Source organism: Panthera onca, chromosome B4 (genome assembly GCF_046562875.1).
Source record: "Panthera onca isolate mPanOnc1 chromosome B4, mPanOnc1 haplotype 2, whole genome shotgun sequence".
NCBI classification, from domain to species: domain Eukaryota; kingdom Metazoa; phylum Chordata; class Mammalia; order Carnivora; family Felidae; genus Panthera; species Panthera onca.
This window is the reverse complement of record NC_138345.1, coordinates 120500963-120527170: the sequence shown is the minus strand read 5'-3', so window position 1 is coordinate 120527170 and position 26208 is coordinate 120500963. Positions and strand designations below refer to the sequence as shown.

Genomic DNA, 26208 nt, shown 5'->3' with positions numbered 1-26208 from the left:
TGGAAAAAGCTCTTCCTTCAACTACGACAAATGAAAGAACTATCAGTGCCATTTGAAATAAATTGTCAGAAAGAAAGAATGGGCATTTCACCCATAAACACGTCCCCTTTTACCCGGTAGTTATGATTCCTTGCTTTGAACCCCAAAAAACTAAATACAAACAGTTTTCAAATTTTGTTTCTGTCATGTTTATAACTTCTTATCAAGAGCTGTGAAGCAGGATATTAATGGGATATATGTGTGTTGTCCCTCTATTCTCCAGTCCCTCCAGAAAAGCCACCACTCTATGCAAGTAGATAGATCTTGTGCATTTCCTTTTCTTTGCCTACCCACCCCCATGGTCCCATATATCCAACTGGGGAAAAAGTAGAAAACCCCTGAAAGACCTCTTCAAAAATATTTTAATGGTAACCTGAGAGGAGAGAGAGAAGAGAAGTGACTTGTGGGCAAGATTTAGAATTTTAGAGATCCTGACTGAGAGGAATATGGTGCCAACATTACCATCCTCCAAACATAAATCAAAATAGAAAAAATATTAACCCATAACATCAATAAAAAGAAATCCAGTTAAGGGTGCCTGGGTGGCTCAGTTGGTAAAGCATATGACTTTGGCTCAGGTCATGATCTCACAGTTCGGGAGTTCAAGTCCTGTGCGGGGCTCTGTGCTGACAGCTCAGAGCCTGGATCCCGTTTCAGATTCTGTGTCTCCCTCTCTCTGCCCCTCCCCAGCTCATGCTCTGTCTCTCTCTGTGTCTCAAAAATAAACATTAAAAAAAAGAAATCCAATTACATTTAGATTTCTTTTGATCAATAAAATGATTTTTTTGTAATATCAATTCTTCTAAAAGTGTGTGTGTGTGTGTGTGTGTGTGTGCACCCAAGCCCCTGCATTGCTAATACTCTAATTGACTATTCAACTCTTGGGTTTATTTAACACTTAGTGTTTTAGAGGAAAGATATTCTCAAGATTGTAAAGTAGAAGATTAGTAATAACTCTCACTCTGCCATGTGTAGTGAGGGGACTTCCAAGAAATGACTCCAAGGGGTTTCTAGAAAGTCTGGGCTTGAGGCCCAGGGGTTCCAAGCCTTGCCAAAGATTCAGGCACCCTGCGTGTGGTGCAGAAACCAGTGAGCTGCAGAGAAGGCCCCTGCAGTCTGGGACAATGGGTAGCCCCGTGGTGAACACTGTGGATGGTGTCCCATAATTGATGAAGTTGTACTATGTATAAGAGCTTGACACAACACTAGAGTAGAACCCCAATAATGACCAAGACTGATTATCGTGACAGCTTGGAAGAATGGAAAATAGGATTATTTTTCACACACTTGAGTTTCTCGCCAGCAATTTAAACTTGCTCACTCCTGGACCTGACATCTTAGTGACACCTCTGCAGATGTGGCTGAAATCTTTCTTCCTGGACCATGGAGCCTATGGCCTTTGAGAACACTTCTACCAATGTCAGGCAATTTTCTCCCCTGGTCCAGCTCAGCCAATTAGACTTTATACCCTGGGCATAAGTTGTCAGGTTGGTGTCTTACAAGCAAGACTTGAGCAATAGGCAAAAGATGAGCTGAATACCTATACCCATCTCTTGGGTTTTACATTTCAGAAATGAACTCATACTCCCAATACAATAATACATCATCATCTGTTATATCAAAAGGATATACGGCAAGGTGACACTTTAGGGAGACACATCTCACTAGAAAATGAAAAACTGTTTCAGACATAAGATGCTCTCAGCCCATCCCCCCCTTTCCTATTGGTAGGCAGAGGAAGGGAATGTGTCTGTATCAGATTTGGGGATCAGATATCACAGATGAGGCTGAAAAGAGTGAAAGCTTTGTTCTTTTAACAAAGCCCATTTTCAAAATATTGTCCCTCCCTGCTACTATACTTATCAAAGAGAATCAGATTGTCATCAGAATGAGGCCCGGTATCATTTTATAAAGAAAGTAGATCATTACTCACTGGATTTTAATTACTAGGTTTCATTTTGTCGATGCCACCTCCTTTCATTTTTTTTCTCCTAAAAGATCTCCTTGGAAGTTTCTTCCATCCTTTCTGATTTTATGATTCCATATCTTATGAATATTAAATACTTGGTTTATTAACATTTTTTCTTAATTGATTTTTAAAATTCAGTGCTAAGCATCAGTCTCTATAAATCACTTTGGTAATATCTTCTCTGTGAATCTATAGTCATTGGTTAATACAACCAATCACGGGCTTTTTCATTAGTGGATAGTTTATTAAAGTGTTATTCTTATAGCGTAATATTAAAGCATCTATCCACAAATGTGGGCTTCCCTGGGCTCAATTGCTAAACGTACTATATTGAAAAAGCAAAGCTACTATCTACAAGATAAAATGAGCAGAATGTGTCTATAACAATCACATATGAAATCTAAAGTTATAATCGGAGCTGGAGTTCCTCTTCTTCCTCCGAAAAGGTAAAATGAAATAAGATGGAGAAGGTAGTTATGAAAATCAAATCAAACAGATCTTCAGCAATAGTAGAAAGGGGAACATGTGAATTATCATTCAGACCAATGAGGGTATTGGAAGACTGGACCCCTCATCCTCAGGGGCAATGTGATATTAGAAAGATTTCCAAATCAGAAAACTTGATGCATGGTGTAATGAGGATGAGTACAGTTATGGGCACAAGCACTCCCCACTTCACCCTAATTCATTCATTCATTTATTCATTCAATCATTCATTCAATACATATTTATTGAGCCCTTGGTCTGAGCCAGTCATTGGGCATACAACAGAGCACAAAACTGATACATTTCCTATCTTCATGAAGCATATTATCTAGTAAACTCCAAATCTACTTTATATAAACAAACACCATGAAAAAAATGTGTAAAAACAAAAGCAACTGAAACAAACTTAGACCTCCCTGACTGCAAATAAGAATCAAAGAAAACTAGACAATCATCATCATACTCATTATGTCCTGACCTGCCATTTTACATATAATTACCCTAGTACTTAAAAAACTTTTTAAAGTAGATCCTGTTACCTTCTTTACAGCTGAGGATGCTGAAGCAGGCTAAGGGACTTGCTTAAGCCAAGAGCTAGAAGGTAGCCACAAGACCCACAACATTCTAGTGCCACACTCTTTCCCTGTACAGGGATGTCTTCTCTGGGCAGAGGGATTTTCCTGCAACTGAAAAACCAGACTCATCATATTAGAATAACAGAAAGAGGCCTACCTAGAGCATATTAGCTTAACTCTTCATAGAAATGCTTCATAAGGATTTATCATCTCTTTTAGAGATGATATTAGATCATCTATTAGAAAAATAACTGTTATATATACATCACTTCTGTTTCTTCTAAAATACTGCAGTTGAAGATATCATCATTTACCTTACCTCTATTATTAAAGACCACACAATAACTTGTTTTGCCAAGCTTCCATGTTTTCTTACATTAGATATATAACTCATCATGGTTCCCTTTTTGCTCTAGCTTCTAGGAACTTCTAAGCTTAAAATGTCTGATTTTACTTTAATTCACTCATTTGTTCACTCAACAAACATTTATGGAAAATGATTACTTTAGTGTGATTATCTTGTCCCTGCCTCAAAGGCTTTTGATTTCCTTTTTATCTTTATTGTAATTGCTTTTCTATTATATGTTTATTATAATGTATTTTATTACATGTGTTTTTGGGAGTAGGAGAGAGGGTATAAAATGTAAATGATTGACAGCTAAAATGGTTTTACTGTAAAAATGATAGAATCTGGGATACACTGTAGTAGCTGTGACTGAGAGCACAGGGCTTAGGATCTTATAGTCTCTGGGTTCAAATCTTAGTTCTGCCCCACTCACAGTGTAAACTGAGACAAAATACATTTTCTGAGCCTCTGTTTCATAAAATGGGACTAAGCATTCCCACACAAGATGTTTCTAAAAACTAAATAGGATAATGTATATAAAGCATCTAGCACTGCATGGCACATAGTGTTTATTAGTCACTACTTGTGATTAAAGCAGGTAAATACACAACAAATAATTCTACCCATAAATACCCAGTCTCTGAGGTAGGTTGAGGTTGGTTTCCATGGAAAATAAGTGGACATTTTTAAAACCTCAAAATTTAAATTAATTTTAAACTGCTTCCCTTTGGTCCTCTCCAAGATTCTCGGCAATGTTCCATCACCCCTGGTTGTTGAGCCCTCTTGTCTAATTATAAACCAAATTCTGGCTTGTTAGCAGAAAAGATTTTCTCAGGCTCTGTTCTATAAACAATACCAGAAAAATCACAGATGCTTTGAAAACTGGGAGGGCCCTCCAGTCTGCAGTTTTTGGGGGTTTTTTTTATCTTAAAGATCCCACAAATGAGTCTGGCTTTAAATTTTGTGTATTTGCTATCAATAAGCACAGTACCTTATACTTTCCTCTTTGATAACATGAATCACACTTTCTTGTTTATGTCCATGTCTGCCTCACCCATAGGAAACGTCTTGAGGGTGGGTAGTATTTCCCATTCCCCATTCATCCCCAGTTCCCAGCCCAGTGGCAGGCATATAGTAGGTGCTCAATAAATATTTTCTGAATCAATGAATGACTTACCCAGTTAATAAAAAGCTGCATTAAGCCAAGGACCATATCTAATACATTGTGTTATCTTCCCATAGCACCTATCATTGTGAATGAATGAATGATCATTTAGCTGAGTCCACTTGAGATACAAATAAATTTTTAAATAATAATCATTTAAATATATATTTTTTAGCTTAAGCCACAAAATAATAACTTTTTAAAATCCCAGAATCAATTTTTGGAGAATTTTCAAAGCTACGACCAGCATTTAAGTTTGGATTTCTTTGTGACTATTTTCATCAAAATTCTCAAACAAACCTTGTGAAGAAGTTCTCACAGTATTCTGGTGTGGAGTCTTGGTGTTGTACTTTTTCTCCTAGTGATAGGGGAAGCTGGGACAGAGAGGGGTGAATGGACTCTCCCAAGATCAGAGTGAGTTTAGTAAGGTCTTCAGCTGGAGCCTGGGTTGTGTTCTTCCTAGAACTCAGGTCTACTTCATATCTAGAAGATGTGAAAGAGGACTGCCAGGGGTTCATTCACTATGAACACCCAGGAAACTATAGAGAAATTACTCTCCAAAGTTGGGTTCAAGGACACCAAGCCCATGGAGGGTGATTCTGAGTGCCTACATCCGTGAACTGTTTCACTGTTCTTTATCATGCACATTATTGACTTGCACATGAAACTTAACCCCTTCCTAGATTCTAACCCATACATAAAACCCAGCCTCACAGAGGCTTTCTTTAAATGGCAGACCTGATAAAAATTTGGAGAGTCTAGATTCTTTGTCAAGTAACTTGGTACCCCTCCCTTTCTCCTCTTCCTCATACCTTCATTTACCCATGCAGAGAAATATCCAAACTCCTTTTATCCTACCTTCTCTTCCTAGACTTTGCCCTGATGCTTTTATTTTTATACCCAACTAACTCATAAATATATTTCCCTAAACAATACACTTCCCTTTATAAGAAGAATCTTGTACCAGCTGTTAAAGAATGATTTTCACCACTTGGGCAGAGATTCCTAATTATTTCCCAATATCCATTCTCCTTTCATAAGCTTAAAACTAGAACTCTTGAATTTTAACTGGGCACATGGACACCCAGAACAAAGACTTTCTCAGCCTCCCTACGTGCCAGGTGTAATCATGGAACATAAGCAGAACTAACATGAGAAACTTACTAGTATTCCTTACAAGGAAGGAGCATGTCCTCCACTTTCTTTATATCTGTTTCCTATTGGATGAAATGTGGACATGATGGTGAATGCTGGAGCGGCCATCTTGGACCATATGAGGAGGTTGTATGTTGAGAATGACAAAGCAACAAGATCAAAGGAGTCTGGGTCCCTGCCAATGCAGAGCTGCTATTTTAGTCCTAAACTACTTAAACTCAGACTATTGTGTGAGGGACAAATAGATTTTTCCCTTGTTTAAGCTACTTTTATTTTGGTTCTTCAAGGCAGCCATTAAAACTATATCCTGCCTAATACACCTCTTTACACAGATATTGGCAAACATAAGCAACATCAGTAAGTACTGTGACAGGCATTCTAATCAGATTATCCATTGGAGTAAGCCCTGCTCATTTCCTATTGCTTTTTTTGTTTTCCTTTTTCATGTAGACTCATTCTGCCAACTCTTATCAAGTTGACAGATCTCTATTGTTTTGGTTATAAGTAAAAAGCTTAGCATTTTATATGAAATGGAATTTTTTCAAACATTTCCAATTAACACTGCATGCTTCTGAGTTTAGCATTAGTTTACATTTAACTTAAATTTAAATTTTCTATTTAAATTTTCTATTTAAATTTCAATAAGCTTAAAACTTTTCTTTAAGATTGTGTCCTTCTATAAATGTTTTAGAATGAAATCTTCAACTATGCAGAGAAAATATTGTTTAAACTCCAAGAAATCACTAATCAATCATATTCAAGAAATTTTAAGGCTTTGTCATACTTGTTTCATTTAAACTTTATGTATATTACTCTGTGACTTGCTTTTCCATTCAACACCAGGCTCTATTTCATTCATTTACATTCTCTTTTATAATTATTCTGCAATGTAGCCATCCTCCCATTGATGAACATTAAGGTTGCTTTCAATTTTTCACTATTCTGATCAATGCCAAAATGAGCATTCTTACGTTCTTACATCTTAATTCCGGGGTCACAGGTTCAGATGTTTTCTAGGATATGTCCCTGGAACTGAAATGGTAGCACTATAGTGTATGCACACTTTCAACATTAATAGACTTTACTGAATTGCTCTCCAAACTTGCTCTACCAATTATACTCTCATTTTTCTACATCTTCACTGACATATGATACTGTCAGCTGTTTTACTGCCAATATGATGAGTACCAAATGGTATCTCATTTTAATTTTCATTTCTTTGATTACTAGTTAAGCTTCTTTGACATTCAGTTTTGCTATTCTGTGACTTGCCTCTTAATATTCTTTGCCCATTTGATTATTGGGTTGTTTGGATTTTTCATTGATTTGTAGCTAAAACTTTACATATTTGGAATCTTCAATTTTTCTGGTTACATGCATTACAAATATGTTCTCCTTATGGGCTGTCTTTTAACTTTGATGCACAGAATTTGAACACTGTAATGTTGATTCTGTTTTACTATGTATTGTGCTTTTGTCCTGATTAACCATACAAATATCCTTCAATATTTTATTCTAAAAATTTTTAAGTTATTTTTTTCAAATACAGGTCTTTAATCCATGGAGAAATAATATAAATTTGAATTAAAAATGTTTAATACTGGGAATACAAAATTATACCTTTTTTGACAATTGAAAAATTGGCAAAAGAAAAAAATTGTGAAAAAGTAGAAATGACACCCAAAGTATCCACAAAAAAGATCAGAAGTAGCTGAAAGAATTCTGTCATATGTATTGTTTCTTTTTATGTAATTTTAAAGTATTCCCTGGATCCTTTCATCCATTTCTCATGCAACATATAAGCCTCAGCTTATGTATCGAGCTCATTTTATGCCCCACTCCAGATCTGCTCATCCTCACATATCCTGCAGCCTTGGCCACTTGCCCTTCTTCCCAGGCTGGAGCAATCCCAGAGATGGCTCACATCCCAGCTGCTGCCACCATCACCTCATATTAGGTTATGATCCCACATCTCCAATTTTCTCATCCTCCCTAGAGATGAAGGCTGGGCTTAAGCACAGATTCCTCTGCGCCAGCTGTAAGGGAACTGCAGCAGGTCCAGGGTGCAGCCCCAACCTACTTTTCCCAGCAAGTGTTTGCCCAAAGTGAGAAACTCAGTGCCCTGTCGGGCAGGCTTTTCCCAAGGAGCAGAAGATGGAAATAGGTTTGCAGATAAATGCCATGCCCTTATTCTTCTTCCACAGTGGACTGTTCTAAGAAGCAATGAATCCATGTGACCACTCAGATGTCCCACATTAGCTAGCAATGTTTTCTTTAAAAAAAAAAAAAAAAAATAACGTTTATTTATTTTTGAGCCAGAGAGAGAGACACAGCATGAACGGGGGAGGGGCAGAGAGAGAGGGAGACACAGAATCGGAAGCAGGCTCCAGGCTCTGAGCCATCAGCCCAGAGCCCGACGGGGGGCTTGAACTCGCAGACCGCGAGATCGTGACCTGAGCTGAAGTCGGACACTCAACCGACTGAGCCACCCAGGCACCCCTACTAGCGATGTTTTCTTGAGAAGGTGTGCCTAAGCTTGGCAACATACCAACTTGTATTGCTTTCCCTCGTTCTCTGCCTTATTCCCATTTATCGCTCCCTCTTGCATTCTTAGGATTGCATCCTATTCTCCAATAAGCACTGGCATGAAAGTTTTGCTTCATACTTTCTTTTCCACACTAAGAGAGCTTGCCTAAAATTTTCAAATGTGTATTATCCATCAGTAACTAAAATTTATAATTTTTATTAAAACTAGTAAGCAGTTTTGGATTTGCATATATGACCCATTTCTAAGGCCAGGAAGTCTACTGGAGAACCTCTAGGAGAGATTTTTTTCCCTCAAAAAAACAGAGAGCCACATAAGAATAAAGCTCTCATCTGCCTTCAAAACCCTCTTCCTTCCCACTTTAAATGTGTTATGTGGAAACCTGAGGTTTGGAGCTTTAGTGGCCATCTTGAAACTGTGAGACAGCCTTGGGAATGGCAGAGCTGAAAGGTAGAAAGAGTATTGGTACCTGATAACATCTCTGAATCCCTGAACTAACCCTGGAACAGACTATCTCCCGACTTCTTGTTCTATAAGATGGTTCTATAAATATCATCACTCTTAAGCCATTATTGGGTATTGTGATGTTTGCAGCCAGTCTCCCTAAACAACACAGACATCATCTACACACAATAATTGGAGCAATAGGAGTGGATGAGACCAGCAGAGAAGGCCTTGGGTAGGACTCCAAAAAATGCCAATGTTAAAAGGACAGACAAGAGAGAACAGAATCCACCAAGGAGTGTTAGAAGGACTAGCTCAGATGTTAATAATCCCAAATAACAAAGGCAAGAGTACTCATAATCTAGCAGCACCACAGGGAAGAAATGTAACTGAAAACTCACAATTTAGCTCTTTAATTGCAAATCTGTTTAAATATTTGGCCAAGATAAGGTGGAAAACAGGAACCACAGGTTTTTATCTAAATAAATGTTGTTGTTGTGTTGTTTTAATTATGGTAATTTTATTCTTTTTTTCCCCATCCCATTATCCCCATCAAGAATTCGAATGGAGTCATTCACTGATAGATAAAGTGAATATCTTCAAACTCCTTGCTTAAGAGTTTCCTATGGGTTTGGGTCATGAAATTCACTCAGCCCTGGAGAAATAATTGCCTGTCAGCATGAAGCCAGGCTGATGAGTAATTCTGACAATATCACACACCAAATTAGTGAACTGGCCAACTTCAAATTTCTCAACTAGCTACTGTTTCTGCCAAGTTTTTAATTGTGAATGGACGTGATAAGGTTATCCCTGTCCCTTCACTTAGAATAAATATTTGTAGACTCACTGACATTGCCCTGCCCATATAATGCATTTATTCTGTCATTGTGTTAATGGTGGTTTAAGGATAAATACTCTGCTAGACCAAAGCATAAAAGATGAGATCGGGAAATACTTCGTGGGAGATAATAGTGCAATTTTAGAAATTTTTAAGGTAAACTAATTTAGCACTAGGAAGAAGAAAGGGCCTGGGAAAGAACTCTGGAGTCAGAGTTGCTGTCGAATTTCAGCCCTGTCACTTGGAAACTGTGAGAAATTAAGCAAGTTGCTTGGACTCTCTGAATCTCAGTTTTTGCTCTGCCAGATGGAGATAATATCAACTCCATAGGGTTGTTCTGAAGACTAAACGGTGTCTGAAAAGAGCTAGCACAGTGCCTGGCTTATAGTACATTTTAATGAATAACTAAAACTCCTAAATCAAAACATTTACAGATTGTTTTTAATATTTAAGAGATTATTGAGGCTAAATATCTATTAACTACATTGCAAAAACATTCTCCCAAGCAGCCTTAAATTTCTTAACTTGTATATAGTGTTTTTCTTTGGGCAAAAAATTTCCACGTTTATGTCGTTGTGTCTGTCCACTTTTTTCTCTTTATGGCTTCTGTGTTTATGTCTTGCTTAGAAAACCATTCTCATTTTCCAGATTTTAATATGTTGCCCCTTATTTTGTCCTAATACTTGAGTAGTTGCATATTGCAATAATCAGAGATTTTGTGTTAGATTATGACCTAACTTTTTTTTTCAAAATCAATATCCAGTAATCTCGCTCTTCTATTGAAATGACAACTTTACCAACTTTACCATAGATTCAATTCTGTAAATGTATACCTCCGTTTCTAAACTTTGTCATCTGTTTCATTCATCAATTTATCTATTTCCACATAAGTACTACATTGTTTCCATTAATACTGCCTTATAGTATGCTCTAGTATCTGGTAAGGCAAGATCCTCATTATTCTTTTTTCTCAAAATATTTTTTATTCTAGCACAATTTTTTTTAATCAGATGAATTTAAGAATCAATTTATTAGTTTTCTTCCCCCCCCCCCCCCCCAAAAATCCAGCTGTAAACATTATTGGGACTGGATTGAATTGATATGTTTATGAAATTCAGTCTTCCCATCCAGATCTATTCAAAATGTCTTTTGTAGCCTTTAAAAGAGGTTTCTGCACATTTCTTGTTAGGTGTATTCATAGACATATTTTATAGTTTTTAAATTATAAGAACAATTCTTGTTAGGTTTTTGATCCCCATTTTATAGTTTTGTTGCTAAGATAACAGGAAGGTTTTTTTTTTTTATACTTTCTAATTGGTCATCACTGCTATACATGGGAAAGCTATGGTTTCTAGCTTCTTGTGTGATCAGGTGTGTGCTCTTCTGAATCTTTATATTAGTCTTACTAGTTTTTCCACTGGTTTTCTTGAATCTTTAAAAACAGAACATCAGATTTTTACAAAGAGTGACAATTTTATCTCTTCCAATCAAATATTTATACTTTCTTCTTTTTCTCATTATATTGTATGTTTTAAGCTCTCCAGTATAATGTTGAACATAGTGGTGATAATTGGCCTTTTTGTCTTGTTTCTGACAGCAGTAGGAATTTTTCTGATGTTTCACCATTAGGCATAATTTTTTCAGATTCTACATTTGCTGAGAGATTTGATGAGGTAGAGGCACTGAGGGCCATCAAATACCAGTGTCTATCTACTTGCATCTGTTAGCAAATAGCTTTTCGAATGCTGAAGCATCCTTGTATTCCTGGGATAAACCCTACCTTTTTGTGAATTTTGTTTCTACATTGCTTGATTTAATGTACTGATGTTTTGGTTTTTTCCCATTCATGTGTCAGTGGGTGAGCATAAATTTTCCTTTGTGTGTGTGCTCTCTGTGATAGTTGTTGAGTTACTGTCTCTCAGCTCCAAACCCACCCTTCTATACTTTGATTTGTGAGGCTAGAACTCTGCAAACCGTATTTCTGCTGTCAGCTGGCTTTTTATTAGGTTCCGACTAACAAAGGAGACTGCAGGGCTAGAAGAGGAAGAGGGGATTTACTCCTTCCTGACAGCTTGCTGTGATATTCCTGTTTGCTCCATTTCCTGTGTGTGGTTTCCTGGCAACCGCACCACTTCTTCACCCAGGCAGCAGCGGTGCCTTCCCATGGCAACAGCTGAATCCAGACTGTAGTTTTATTCAATACTTGCAGAACCAGCCTCAGCATGTTCCACACCCCTACTCCACTACATCCTAGACACCAGCACCAGTGGGACAGCAGCCTCTCTTGAGAGATCTGAGTTTCAGTTCAGGGGGACCTCTTCCAAACTTCTATATTTTAATAAATTTAAGTTCTTCCCTTTATTTCTTCATGCCCTGGGGTGGAACCTGTTTTTTTCAGTTGCTACAATTCTGATACCTTAGAGTTCACTTTCTATTCTTTCAGTTACCTGGGTAACAATTTTACATCTAGTTATCAATTCTTTCCATTATTTTATCATTTTTTCAATAATTGGCAAGGTTTCGGTCTCCTGACTAGACCGTCACTCATCTGCTACCCTATCTGGCTTTTGGTAGGGTCTGCTAGCCTCTTTGAATGAGTTGGAAAGCTTTCCTTATTTTTTCATCTGTTCCATGAAGTTTAATGAAACTCTCCTATAGATACTTCTGGGCCTGGTGCCTTTTAAGAGCTATATATTGAAACTAATTTTTAATTTCTTCTATATAGTTCTATTCAATTTTTCTATTTCTTCTTGAGTCAATTTTGGGAATCTAGATTTTCCAAGAAAAGCATCCATTTCAACTTAATTTTCAAATGTGTTCCTATTAAGCTATTCACAGTATTTTCTTAAAATTCAGTTATCACTCATATTTTAATTTGCCTGGTTATAGAATATTAGATTCAAAATCAAATTCCTTCAGGCTTTTGAACATTTGGTCCACTGTCTTTTAGCATTCTGCCAATGAGAAGTCTGTTACCACTTAGCTCTTTTCCCTTTTGTAAAGAAAGCTTCCCTTTTTCTTTCCTTCTTTCTCCCTCTATAAAAGTTTCCTAATTTTTTTCTTTAGAGTGAAGGAAATTCACTCTAAAGTGAATTTTAGAGTGAAGAATTTTAGAGTGAAGAATTTTCAGCAGATTGATTTTGTTGCAAAAAATTTTCTGCTTGTAATTCTCTGTAAAAATGTGTCTATTTCCATGTAACATGTCTATTCACTTCTAGAATTTTTTTCTGTTGTTTTGATAATTTTTTATTATTTGCCTTCTCTGGAAATCTTATCAGATGAATGTTGGACCAGCTTCCATTCCTGCCCATGATAGGGTAATAGGGATTGAATTTATGCTCTTGCTTTAAATGATTAGAAAACTGGACAAAATATATGAAACAATGGATGTTAGACATTGGATAATAGAATTTAGGACTATCATCTCTAAGAAAAGTGAAACAAATTAGGTGATTGTTATGATTGGCCCAGCTTACTTTGGGGAGGCAGTTTCCAGGCCATAATGCAGGGAGGATGCTGTGAAACAGAAATAACTTGACAATCTTGTTAAGTTGGGTAGTTCAGGGAACTACCATTGCTTAGCTGTCAGATAGCCAAAAATTAAAAAGTATGATCTCACTTTCTGTTGGCAAGACTGTGGGAAAACAGGCACAGAGGCCCTCATCATGCTGGTGGGAATGTAAACCAGTAAAACTCTTCAGGAAATATATCAGGCAATATATTACAAAAGTACATATGTACTTACCTTTTGAACCAGCAATCTCATTTCTAGAAATCTACCTTGAAGATACACCTTCAATTATATATATTCATCGCATCATTGTTTACAACTGCAAAAATATTAAACGATCTAAATGCACATATATAGGGGACTAGTTAGTTAAACTATGATACATCCACATATGAGAATATAATGCCACTATAGAAAAGAATGAGGAAGACTATGAGATAATAGAGAGTAATTTCCAGGATATTGCCAAATGAAAAAACAAAGTATGAAGAATGTAAATAGTATGCTCTCCTTCCTGTAAGAAAGAAAAGTATATAAGAAAATATATTTCTGCTCATTTGATAAGAAGAATTAACGAGAAACTAATGCGATTGTCACCTGTGAGGCATGGGTGAGAGTTGGAAAGAATAGGGGAAGAGAAATGGGGTGATGGGGTGAGAAGGGTAATGACACTTCTCTGAATATACAATTTGAGTAGACTTGACTCTTAGAATCACGGTATGTTTCATATGCCAAAAGACAAACAATCCATCACCACCAACTAAGATGAGTGTATGCAGAGAGGAAGGGAAGGGGAGGACCCAAAATGGGATGCAAACAGTAACAAGTGAACCGAACCATGATACAAGTGAATAATAGAGTCACACTTGCTGCACCTCTGCAAAGTCAAATCAGAGTCCAAACTAGACAGCCAGAATGCACTGTACCAGCCTTAGACTGCCTCATAGTAGGCTCATACCTAATTTTGTTATGTTTTTCCAATGCTTGTACGTCTGGAGTCCTCTGACTGTTTCACTGATGTTCAGCTATTTGTCATCACCCTAAGTGACATCCTTAGTTAACATCTGAAGAAAGCCATAGGCTTAGGAAAATGTTCATTAATGTTTAGATTTGGCTCTTTTTTTTTCCATTTTAGAAAATTTGGGGTAGGAGGATGTCAGGGGGAAGGGAGGAAGAGAGGGAGAGAGGGAGAGAGGGGGAGAGGGGGAGAGGGGGAGAGGGGGAGAGGGGGAGAGGGGGAGAGGGGGAGAGGGGGAGAGGGGGAGAGGGGGAGAGAGAGAGAGAGAGAGAAAATGAATCTTAACCAGGCTCCACACTCAGTGTGGAGCCAAACACAGGGCTCAATCCCATGACCCTGAAATCATGACCTGAGCTGAAATGAAGAGTCAGATGCTCAACTGACTGAACCACCCAGGTGCCCCTAGATTTGGCTCTTAGTTTTGGAAATATCTGCTATTGGGATCAAGACCATTCCCTGCCAAATAAGGGGTAGAGAAAGAAAGAGATTGATTGGCATAGGGTTGGTGGAAAAGAAAATTCTTCTTTTGTGAAATAAAGAGCACTATGGTGGATGAAAAGATTTCATAATCATCAGTTTCTACATGATTTTAGAATGTTCTTCATGCTGATTAACAAAGATTAATTATAGTTAGCCTTTTCACTTTAATCAAAATTGGAAGAGAAGTAGGCACAGGTTTTAAAAGCCTGGTGAGACATTGAATATGTGAGTGCTTAAATGATTCACTGCTGAGGACCTGAACTCCCAGCTTATCAAGATGTGTTAGGTATAATACTGAGAGATAATCAATAATCAAGAAGTCGTTTTTTTTACCTTTAAAAATATTGACCTGCTGATTTCATGCTCAACAATTTCTCATGAGGAAATCATCAGAGACACATGCAAGTGTTTATGTACAAAGACTGCAGCATTATTTTTCATAGCACAATAATGGATGGTACCTAGATGTCCAACAGCAGAGAAACAGCTAAGGACATTATGTTACAGCTATACTGTGTCATATTATGCATCTATTTAAAATGTTTTCCAAAAAAATAATTAAAAAATGTTTTCCAAAAACTTCTAATGAAATGGAAATTCTCAGAATATTAGAAAACAATGCTACAGGGAAGCTTGCCTTCATAATGCTGCCTGCAAACAGAAAAATTCTGGGTATCAATAGCTCAGAGGTATTTTCATTATGTTAAGTTTTTTTAAGTAGGATAAATATGTGTGTGTGTATATATACTGCTTTACATGTATATTTATATATTTTTAGTTTATGCATACACACACACAGAAAAAGAGACTAGAACAATTAATAAGGAAGGGGGAAAATGACTAGATGGAAACATCAAAATTTTAACAATGTTTATCTTTAAGTAATAGGAACTTTGGGTAACTATTGTTTTCTTACTTCTATTTTAGATGCTTTCCAGATATCCTGCAGTAAACATGAGTTACTTTTGGTAACTGTTTTTCCTATTGCTCAAGCCAATAATCTTGGAGCTATCTCAATCCTTTTTCTCTAAGGTCCCATATCGAATCCATCAGCAAACCTGTCAACTCTACCTTGAAAGCAGTACTGAATCTGTTCACTCACTTATCATCTCCCCTTTTGATGGTCCAAATTACTCTCATCTGGCACCTGAATTTCTGCCACAGCCTTCTTTCTGGTGTTTTGATTCCACACTTACTCTCCACTCCTATCCTCCATCTTTAGAAGGGCTAGGAGAGGGGTTTTAAGAGAAAATTATGGGGAGTAAAACAGGGTCCCGTTTACAGAACAAGCCAAAGTCTAAAGAGGAGCATTTCTAATGGGGGAATTCCAGGAAAGCCTGATACATTTCAAGGAATACTAGAGTTTGACATTGCATATGAAGTTATGTTCCTGTTCTGTTCTTAAATTGCACACCCATCTCCCATTATCAACTCAAAACACACAATGAAAATCGTGTCTCCATATTGAGAAAGTAGGAAACAAGAAAGATGACAAATGAAGAGCAGGAAAGAATTGGAGAAAGAAGTGACTGACAGGAATCTTCCAAAAGCACTGAAGTAGAGCATGGAATTTCCCACAGTAGGTGTGAGGAAGAATTGAGCCATTTAACTCCCACAAGAAGAGAAAAGGGACCTCAAAAGTCTGGAGAACTTAAGTACATCCACTCAGGCAATTATGTTACATTAACACAATATCAGGGAAACAATGGTTTGGACCGATGTCATTTCCACATTGCTTTCTTTTTTTTAAGTTTGTTCGTTTATTGAGAGAGAGAGAGAGAGAGAGCATGCAAGTGTATGAGAGGCAGAGAGGGGGAGAGAATCCCAGGCAGGCTCAGCACTGTCAACGCAGAGCCCAACGCAGGGCTCAATCTCACAAAATCATGAAATCTTGACCTGAGACAAAGTCAAACACTTACTGACTGAGCCACCCAGCCACCCCTCTGCATTGCTTTCTAATTGGCTTATGTGAATATCTCATGAGCAGAGGCAGTGCCTCATTAATATTTATATGCCTGACACCTACCACAGGACCTGCCACAAAACTGGTGTCAGAAAGTCATAAAATTAGTGGATCAGCAAATTAGGAAGGAAGAAGGAAGGGAGGGAAGAAAGAGGGAAGGAAGTAAGGGAGAAAGGAACAAATAAGGAAGAGAGGGAAGAAGGAAGAAGGGAGGTAAGAAAGAGGGAAGGGAGGGACAGATGGAGGAAGGAAGAAGGAATGGATGAATTTACAGATAACAATAAAAATGACTAGTGCTTCTAGAGAATTTACCATATCAGGTGCTATTCTAAGTGCCTTCATGTACTAACTCATTGACTAAAAATTAGAATTCAGTTCCCCCTGGCTTTCTGTACCTTGTATATTTTCATTATTAGTGTCACCAATGATCAGATTCATGGTGCAAAGAAACTCTCTAATGAGACTGATTTTAAAAAGCAGATGTCCTTAATTAAAAAAGATGATGCTCATCAGAGCTGTTCTTATATAAGTTGTCCAGGTGCTGTTGGCTTATGAAAATGCGTACGAGCACCAGAGGTTAGAAATGCTGAGGGATGTCCTCATTATTCCATTATATGAACAACTAGAATTGACAGGCTAAGTCAAAGCAAAGTAATTATGCTGTTAATTCAGGCCTCCCCAAAAGCTGCTGGTCTCGGCAGTTGTCTTAGTTCACTAATAACAAACCTAACAGATTTGTAAATTTTTCCCAAGGGTCTTCGAGTTAATTCTCTTTCGTTTAGTCATTCAATAAGTATTTCCTGGGCCTCTACCTTGCACAAGGCACCATTCTAAGTGCCTGGGTACAGAAGTAATGAGAACTCTGTCACTGCTCTGTGGAGTTCACATGACCTCACAACTGGGACAGCAGAGCAGTAATCCCCACTTCACAGAAAAAGAAGTTATGGCTCAAAGAGTTTAAGAGACTCTGATTATGATCAGAGATAATGACGCTAGATTCTAATTCTTGCTACTTAGAATTTAAAACATGGGAGCTTATATCTCCTTACATAGAGATAAAATAGTTTACAGTATTTTTGTTTCTCCTCAGACTGAGGAATATTCTACCATGTGTCACACACATAGTGTGAAGGTAGAACCCTCTAGTCCCTTGTGGCAGTGTTGCTTAGAGGATTCAGTGGGGAGGTCCTTGGTGGGAAAGCCGTAGGCATCCTTGATTCCTTTCTTTCTCTCAAATCTCTCAAAAAATCTTATCCAGAACCCAGTCACTTCCCTCTGCCTCCATAGCTGCACTCTGGCCTAAGCCATCCTGATCTCTTGTCAAGATGTCTACCGTCCTTGTTCCTCTTTACTTTCCTCACCACAATAGCCAGAAGGATGCTTTTAACATGGAAGTTGGATCTTGTCACTTCTCTGACCAAAACCCTAAAAAGACTCCTCCATTTCACTGAGAATTAAAGTCAGCCAGCATCCTTACAGTGGCCCACAAGGCCCTACACAGTCTGGCCCCTATTTTCACCTGACCTCATCTCCTTCATTCTCCTCTTTGACTCTTGCTGTCTAGTCACACTGACTTTCCCACTGTTTCTCAAACCCACAGGGCCTGTTTCCACCTCAGGCCCTTTGCACTAGCTCTTCTCTCTGCCTCAGAGTTTCACCCCAGATATCTTCATCTTCAAGTCTTTGCTCAAGTATTATCTTCTTAGGGATAGCCTGCCCTGAGCACTCTATTCGAACTTGTTACACTCTCAGATACTTCTGAAATCTCCCAAACTCCCTTATCTTGCTCTATTTATTTCCCTTGTCACATTTACCACCTTCCAAAAAACCCTATGGATTGTTTCTATATTATGTTCATTGTCTTTCCGCTTCCACAAAGTTGGGAATCTCTCTTCCTTTTATTTATTTATGTAATCCCAGAAACTAGATTAATGCCTGGCATATTTAAACACCAAGCATGCATAATCATTATTATTACTATTATTTGTGAATGTCAAGGGGCAGGAATTAAGACACCAGACTTCAGGGAAGATGAGAATTTTTCATAGTCAAAGATAATTAGATTTGAATCCTAGCTCTGCCATTTACTTGGGGCCTTGAGCCAGGTACTCAGTGTCTGTGACTTTCAAGTCTCTCGAATGCAAAAAAGGGAAAACTATTACCTCACAAAGTTGCAGGATTGATGAAATGATGTAATATAGAGAAAGTATCTACATGGAGTCTGCTTGGGATTCTCCCTTTCTACCACTCTCTGCTCCTCCCCCAACTCATGTTTTCTCTCTCTCAAAATGAATAAATAAACTTAAAGAAAAAGTTTTTGGTGCAATCAGAACACAATTAATATTGACCCTCCCACACTGCTACTCAAGTAGCAATTTTGTTTTACTTTGGCCAGATTCTTACTTAACAGCATGGCTTTGAACACAGTCCTTCCCCTTTCAGTCCATACAGCTATATAATGAAAGGGTTCGTTGAGATGTTCTCGTAGCCCATGACCACTACCAGCTTGGAGACTTCCACGGGGACCAGTGGGAACCTTGGGCCTCACAAGACATTGCTTCACCTCTTTCAATGAGTTAGCTAATCTACCTCTGTTCATTACCCAGCCCTTTAAAAGTCAACAGATAATAACAAGAGATAAATAAAACCTTTGTCACTTACTGCTGCCTCAGTTCTATGCAAGTGAGATGCCAAAAGGAATTGCAACAGGAACCTTTGAACAGGAGACCAGTCAAATGGCACATGCTGATAAACTTGTTTAGAATGCAGTTTTCCACTGGAATTTCTCAGAATTAGCCAACTGCACTAACCAAGACCCTTCTAGACAGCTGTTTAGACTAGTTGTTCCCAGACTTCTCACCATTGGACATCCCCTGTTTTCCCACAACCTCCCCCATATAAGCCCAGGTCTCCAAAGTTCTTTCTACCAAATAAACTGATGTAGATGTATCAAGTGATAATGCCTGTATTTTTTCCATTAGTTGAACTAATAGTATGGTCAAAGACTTATGTTCATGGGAACTTCCAATCAGCATGAGGTAGACATATTTTCAAGCTGCATGGTTATCCTTCAAGCCGCAAAGAAATGGTGATATTTACACAGCCTGAGCGCCTAATTTGAAGTCTATTCATCTGTTCAACATATATTTAATGAATACCTGTTATCTGCCAGACACTATTCTAGGTTCTGCAATAAATATAGCAGTGAACAAAATGCACAAAAATTCCTACCCCCATGGATTTTGTGTTCTAATGAAGATAGACAATAAGAAGAAAAATAAATAAAATCTACAGATAGCATAAATTCTAAGGGAAAGCAGGAAGGAAGGTGGGATGCTCAAAACATGGTAGGGGGACAGGGGTTTTCTCTTTCATGGTGAGGTTGTTCTTTTTAATGGTGAGAAGGTGACATTTGAGCAAAGATCTGGAGGATGTAACAGAGTGATCCCTTGAGGCATCTGGGAGAAAAGGAACAGGCCTGAGGAGGAAGCATGCCCAGCGTCTTTGGGGAGTAACTGAAAGGACAGCTGAGAAATAGGAGGCAGAGGAGAATAGATCTAAAGAAACTCAGAGTTTTTGCTCAGGATCAGTTTTTACTATTTGTGAGAAGGGAGCCATTTGGAGGGTTTTGAGAAAAGCAATGGCTTGGACTTCTATTTAATGACACCATTTTAACAGTTGTGTGAGGCAATGGGATGTTTCCAGTAATACCCTTGAAATATTTAAAAGGGCTCCTAAGGGGCACCTGACTGGCTCAGTAAGTGGAATGTGTGACTCTTGATCTTGGGATTGTGAGTTTGAGCCCCATGTTGAGAGTAGAGATTACTTAAAAACAATATCTTTTTCCAAAATTCCAAAATTGCTTTGTTAAAAAAAATAAATAGGGCACCTAGGTGGCTCAGTCAGTTAAGTGCCCAACTCTTGATTTGGGCTCATGATCTCACGGTTCGTGGGTTCGAGCCCCACATCAGACTCCACACTGATGGTGCAAAACCTGCTTGGGATTCTGTCCCCCTCTCTCTCTGCCCTGCCCCTGCTTGATTTCTATCTCTCTCTCTCTCAAAATAAATAAACATCTCCCTCTCTCTCTCTCTGTCCCTCCCCCACTCACACTGTGTCTCTCTCTCAAAAATAAATAAACATTAAAAAAACTTGTTTAATAAACATTAAATAAAAAAATTTTTAATAAAAATAAAAATAAAAAGGGCTCATGAAAGTAGTAAATGCAGAGCTTAAGCATTAATAATAGCCAAAAAGTGGAAACAGCCCAAATGTCCATCAATTGATGAACAGATAAACAAAATGTGGTATATCCATATAGTGGGATATTATTTGGCCATAAAAAGGAATGAAGTGCTAACACATGCCACAACACGGATGAACCTTGAAAGCATTATGCTAAATGAAAGAAGCCAGTCACTTAAGGCTATATACGATCCTATCTATACGAAATGTTCACAATGGGCAAGTCCACAGAGACAGATAAAGTAGATTAGTGGTTGCCAAGAGATGAGGAAAGCTGGAGTGAGGAGTAACTGCTAATGGGCACTGGGTTCCTTGGGGGTGATAAAAACACTCTGGATTACATAGGGACGTTGGTCGCACAACTTTGTTAACATGCTAAAAGCTCCTTTAGCTTCACGTTTTAAAGGAGGGAATTTTATGGTATGTGAATCAATCTCAATCTTTTCAAACAAAGGATTTCGCTTTTTGGAAACCAGTGCCAAGAAAATGACTTTCTCTCTGCTCTCTGCCCCACTGTCCTCCCCTCAGGTAACATGCAGCACTAAGTGAAGTCAATTTTGTGAAAGCAGTCAATTGAAGTCACATGCGAGACCCCAGGAGTGACCAGCAGAAGAACCACCTGTCTGATCCCAACCCAAATTGCTGACCTGTAGAACTGTGGGCCATTTCATAGTTTTGTGTTTCAAAACCACAAAAAACCAAAAGTGATGGTTTTCTCTGCAGTGATAGATAAGTACTACAGAAATCTTTGGAGTTTCAAATAAGGTGTGAAATAACATTTTTATCGTTTAAAGACCAGTTTCATCCCAAATATACTGATGAATCCATCCATAAAAACCATGGTCTTCAGGGGTGCCTGGGTGGCTCAGTCAGTTAAGCGTCTGACTTTGGCTTAGGTCATAGTCTCATGGTCCGTGGGTTCGAGCCCCATGTTGGGCTCTGTGCTGACAGCTCGAAGCTTGCAGCCTGCTTCAGATTCTGTCTCCCTCCCTCTCTCTGCCCCTCCCTAGCTCACACTCTGTCTCTCTCTCTCTCAAAATTAAATAAACATAAAAAATTTTTTTAAAAACATGGTCTTCAAGCTTTCTAAAAAAGATAAAAATATTATAGCCTTCATTAGAGACAGTGCAGCTTACAAGTCTATGCTGGGTCACAGGGGTCTTAGTCCCTTCTCTTCAAAATGAGATCTTAGCCTCAAGCATATTAAAACCATGTGAAACCACAAACACTAGACCAAAAAAAGAGCCAAAAGTCATTTGACTCTTTACCCTATTTCAGCTAAGAATAGTATGAGAAAAATTCTGATGAAAACCAAGATAGCATTTTAGACCAGAATTCATTATGAAATGTGTTTCTAAAGAAGATTAAAAAGGAAGTATCTGTGAGCCCTAAACTGTGGCGTTTCGATTCTGTGTTATGCTGAAATAATCAAGGAACCATTACATCATTCTTAAAAATGTGAAAGACTGAAAGATGATCTTTGAACATACAATCTTGGAAACAACTTGAAAACAACCAGCACTGTTAAAATATAAAAAGCTATTTTGTGAAAAAATTCTGTAATTAGTAAAAGCCAAGATGTTTGCTCTTGCTGTGCATAATTATTTGATCTGCAGAGAAATGAGATTCACTTTTGTTATATAAATAGCATTATTTTTTAAATGGTTCTTTAAGTGATAATATTTAACCAGGCTTTATGGCTATTTATTCATAGAACCTCATAGTACTTTCCATTAATTTCTCAAGGATGTTAACATTATCTTCCTGGGGTGTTCATCATCATGTTTGATCACATATTTTGGTCAGATGGTATATGGCTTGACAGAAAACTATGCATAATACTTTCAAAATGAGTTTATTTCATTCCAATGTCTTATAATCATCTTATATTTCAATATCTTATAGCAAGGGTGGGAAAACATGGAAGAGAAATAATTTAGAGAAGTTCTTGCCCCACCACTCCAAGCCAAGTTTGCCCACTCAGTGTAGGACAGCAGAGAAAGAAAAGAAGGGTAGAAACAGACAAGAAAGGAGAAAGGAGAATCCAAGTGAAGTAAGGGGAAATATGATAAAAAATAAAGAAAGGAAATTAGATGAGGAAAAAAGGGGAGATGAGAAGGCCAGATCCTTGAGCAAGAGAATTAGGCTTTCACAAACAGCATGTCAAGCAGTGACTACCCAGCTGTTGTGTAACTATTAGGGTTCCTTCAATTTCGCACCTGTAGCTCATTCTGGCAAATCTTAGCCTCTTTTGGATCATGGACAACTTTGAGAATATGATGACAGCTATAAAATGCAGATAGATCCTCTCTCCAGGCAGAAGTGAACATATACACTTACCTTTTACTTCACATTTTCTGGGGGGTGTTCTATAAAATTTGGTGTTCTATCCCTAATTGAGAAGTTTCCAAGTCTCATATCAAGGCACTTGGGTAACTACCCCCACACCAACATTACCTGGAACCGCAGTGGTTTTACCTGGCTTCAGGATCCAACCATAATTGCTCCTCTTTCCCTGTGATACTCTCTCCACATGAAATTTGTGGCAAGGTGAGCGCTTTGCTAGAAAAACTTGGTCTCCTCCCCCAGGAGTAAAGGAGGCTACTTCTACTCTGCCACAAGCCATGACTGAAAGGCGGTGCTATCCACCCTCATTTGAGAAATTTAAGGAAGAAAGGAAATAGATTCACCTGGCAACAACTGCTAAGCCAATCTGCAAATACTACAAATATGGCTGAAAGAGCTGAAAGTCTCTTAAGTTGGTGGTATGTCTTAATTATTTGACTGAATTCAAACTTTATTTCACAATCCAGACATTAGGAGTGGAGATGTGTATGTGGAGTGATAAAGTTAATTCATATATCAGGACCCACAGAATGAAGGCAGCCAGAGTGGCCCAACCCACACCCCAAATCTAAACCTAAGTCAGCCTGCACATAGAGAAAAAACACCTGTCAAGGAAACCTAAAATACACTAATCACAGTCCTGCACCTCAGCTTTAGCTAGCTGACCTTACCCTGGAAAGTACAACCTGCTCAACTTCTAGGAAAATCCCCGACCTCCTAGCCAATCATGGCCTGTTTCCATATTGCCGCCTTTAATGCTCTATAAAACTCCCACTTGCCCCAAATCCTTCGGGAACAGTGTTCCACGGCTTGTGAGGCACTGTACTGCCTCCATGGGCTGTTTTCCCTGGGATAAAGGACATGAAACTCATTACTAAATTGTTTTAATTTTTAAAAAATTAAAAATAAAAGTAAATTGTTTCATTTTGTCATTTGACAGGATAGAAAGACAAAAGGGGAAGGGAAGGGAGAGATGAGAGAAAAATGCTATTACTTTGTGCTATTCCTGTTTGAAGTATTTTCAGGCCCTGGAATTTTAGTTAGCTATTCTCTTCAAGTGTAACTAATAAAGAAATGCATTTCAAAGCCACCTTGAAACTGTTTTTCAGGCAGCCACATTTTGCATCGTCTGTTCTGTTGTCACTGCTAATAAATTTAACTGGTCACTTATTGAATGGTAAATAATATAGAAATGGAAAGTCAGGTTAATTTTCCCTTGAAAATATCTCTCACAGGTGAGGTCAAGGATTTATAATCAACAACTATTATTTAAATAGTGAAAGTTTAGAAATTGCCTAAAACATCTAACAACTGGCCTAGGCACATAAGATGAAATAATAATACCAATTGGCCACTTTAAAAATCATGGTTTCATCTGCAAGGATGTGGAGCAATGGGAACTCCTATTCATAGATAATGGGAAAGTAAACTGACATAACCAGTGTGGCAAAATGTTGAGCAGCTTCTTACAAGCTTACACATCTATGCTATGACCCAGCAGCCCCACTTCTAGAGAAATAAAAACATGTCCACAAAAAGACAAGAATATTTATAGCAGCCTTATTCACAATCACCTCCTCCCCCACAACTGGAAACAATCCAAATGGTCTTCAATAGGAGAATGAATAAACAAATCTTGTTATATCCACACAATACAGTATTATACACGTATAAAAAAAGGAAATGCTGATAAACACAGTAACATATATCAATTTTTAAAATAGTGTACTAAGAGAAAAATGGTAGGATTTGGAAGAGTTGATTCCATCTGAAGCTCAAAAATAGGCAAATTTAGTCCACAGTAATAGAAATCAGAATAGTGATTACCAGTAGGAGTGGTATGCAGGTGTTATGTATGCATAAGTAAAAATCAGTTCATGTATAAACCTAAGATTTGTGCTTTTTACACTATGTACATTATATCTGTAAATCATTTTAAAATCATGTTCTCAGGGCGCCTGGGTGGCCCAGTCAATTGAGCATCCGACTTTAGCTCAGGTCATGATCTCGTAGTTCACAAGTTCGAGCCCCACATCGGGCTCTGTGCTGACAGCTCAGAGCCTGGGCCCTGCTTCGGATTCTGTGTCTCCTTCTCTCTCTGCCCCCCCCTCCATTTGTGCTCTGTCTCTCTCTCTATCAAAAATAAATTTAAAAATATTTAAATCATGTTCTCAAGGAATATTTAAAGACATGGGAATTTATTATACCAGGTTAAGTGTAAAGAGCAGGACATAAAACCATTTACTGTAGTATGATACCAAATTATTCAAAAATACATTATGTGTAGAGGAAGGACTGGAGGCATGTGTGCTAAATGGCAAGAATAATTAAATCTGCTATGATACTAGGGTAATTTTTATTCCCCTCAATATATTTTTCTGTATTTTGAAATGTTTCTACAAGGAGCATATATTACATATTTTAGGGGAAAAAAAGGTTTTCTAAGCATTCTGTAACTACCCTCCCCTCCCCATTTCCATTGTTCCGATCCTGGCTCTGCCCTCATTTCTAAATTATTATAACAGACTCCTAACTGATGTCCCAGACTCAAGAGTCTATCTAGCCCAATCTGCTTCTCTGGATATTTCTTCCTTTTTAAAAAAATAGAATTCTATCTTTGTGCCATGCGTGCAATATTTTTTCTTCCCTTTTACATTAAGATTTATTCTAATGTCTACATAGAAAATAAAAAGCCCACCCTTTATTAAACCTATACATCTAAGATTCTGTCATTACCATGACATTGAAACTGCTCTAGTCAAGGTCACCAATGATCTTCATGTTGCTAAATTCAATCATCCATTTCAGTCCTCATCTTCCTTGATCTTCCTTTGACACAACTGATCACATCATAACCCTAAAACCATCTCTGAGCCATACTTTCTTCACTTGGCCACTAAGTTCCTCTGCCCACCCCCCAAAACCCTCCTATCCCCCATGTACCCATCTCTCCTGCTGATTCCTTTTCATCTTCCTGATGGGTCTGTGTTGGAGCATCCCCAGGGCTCAGTCATGTTCAAATCTTGATTATCTCATCTGGTCTTGTGGCTTAAACTACCACTGTATGATGTGATGATGACTCA

At 38.0% G+C, this 26208-nt stretch overlaps 1 long non-coding RNA gene across 1 annotated transcript in view; it reads left to right on the top strand.

The window, feature by feature from the left end:
- Positions 1-21789, top strand: part of LOC144616877 (uncharacterized) — a 35958-nt gene extending 14169 nt beyond the window's left edge. The window contains exon 3 of the long non-coding RNA XR_013556673.1: positions 21308-21789. This is a non-coding gene — a long non-coding RNA (uncharacterized LOC144616877). The remainder of the gene's footprint in view (positions 1-21307) is intronic.
- The last annotated feature ends 4419 nt before the right edge of the window (positions 21790-26208 follow it).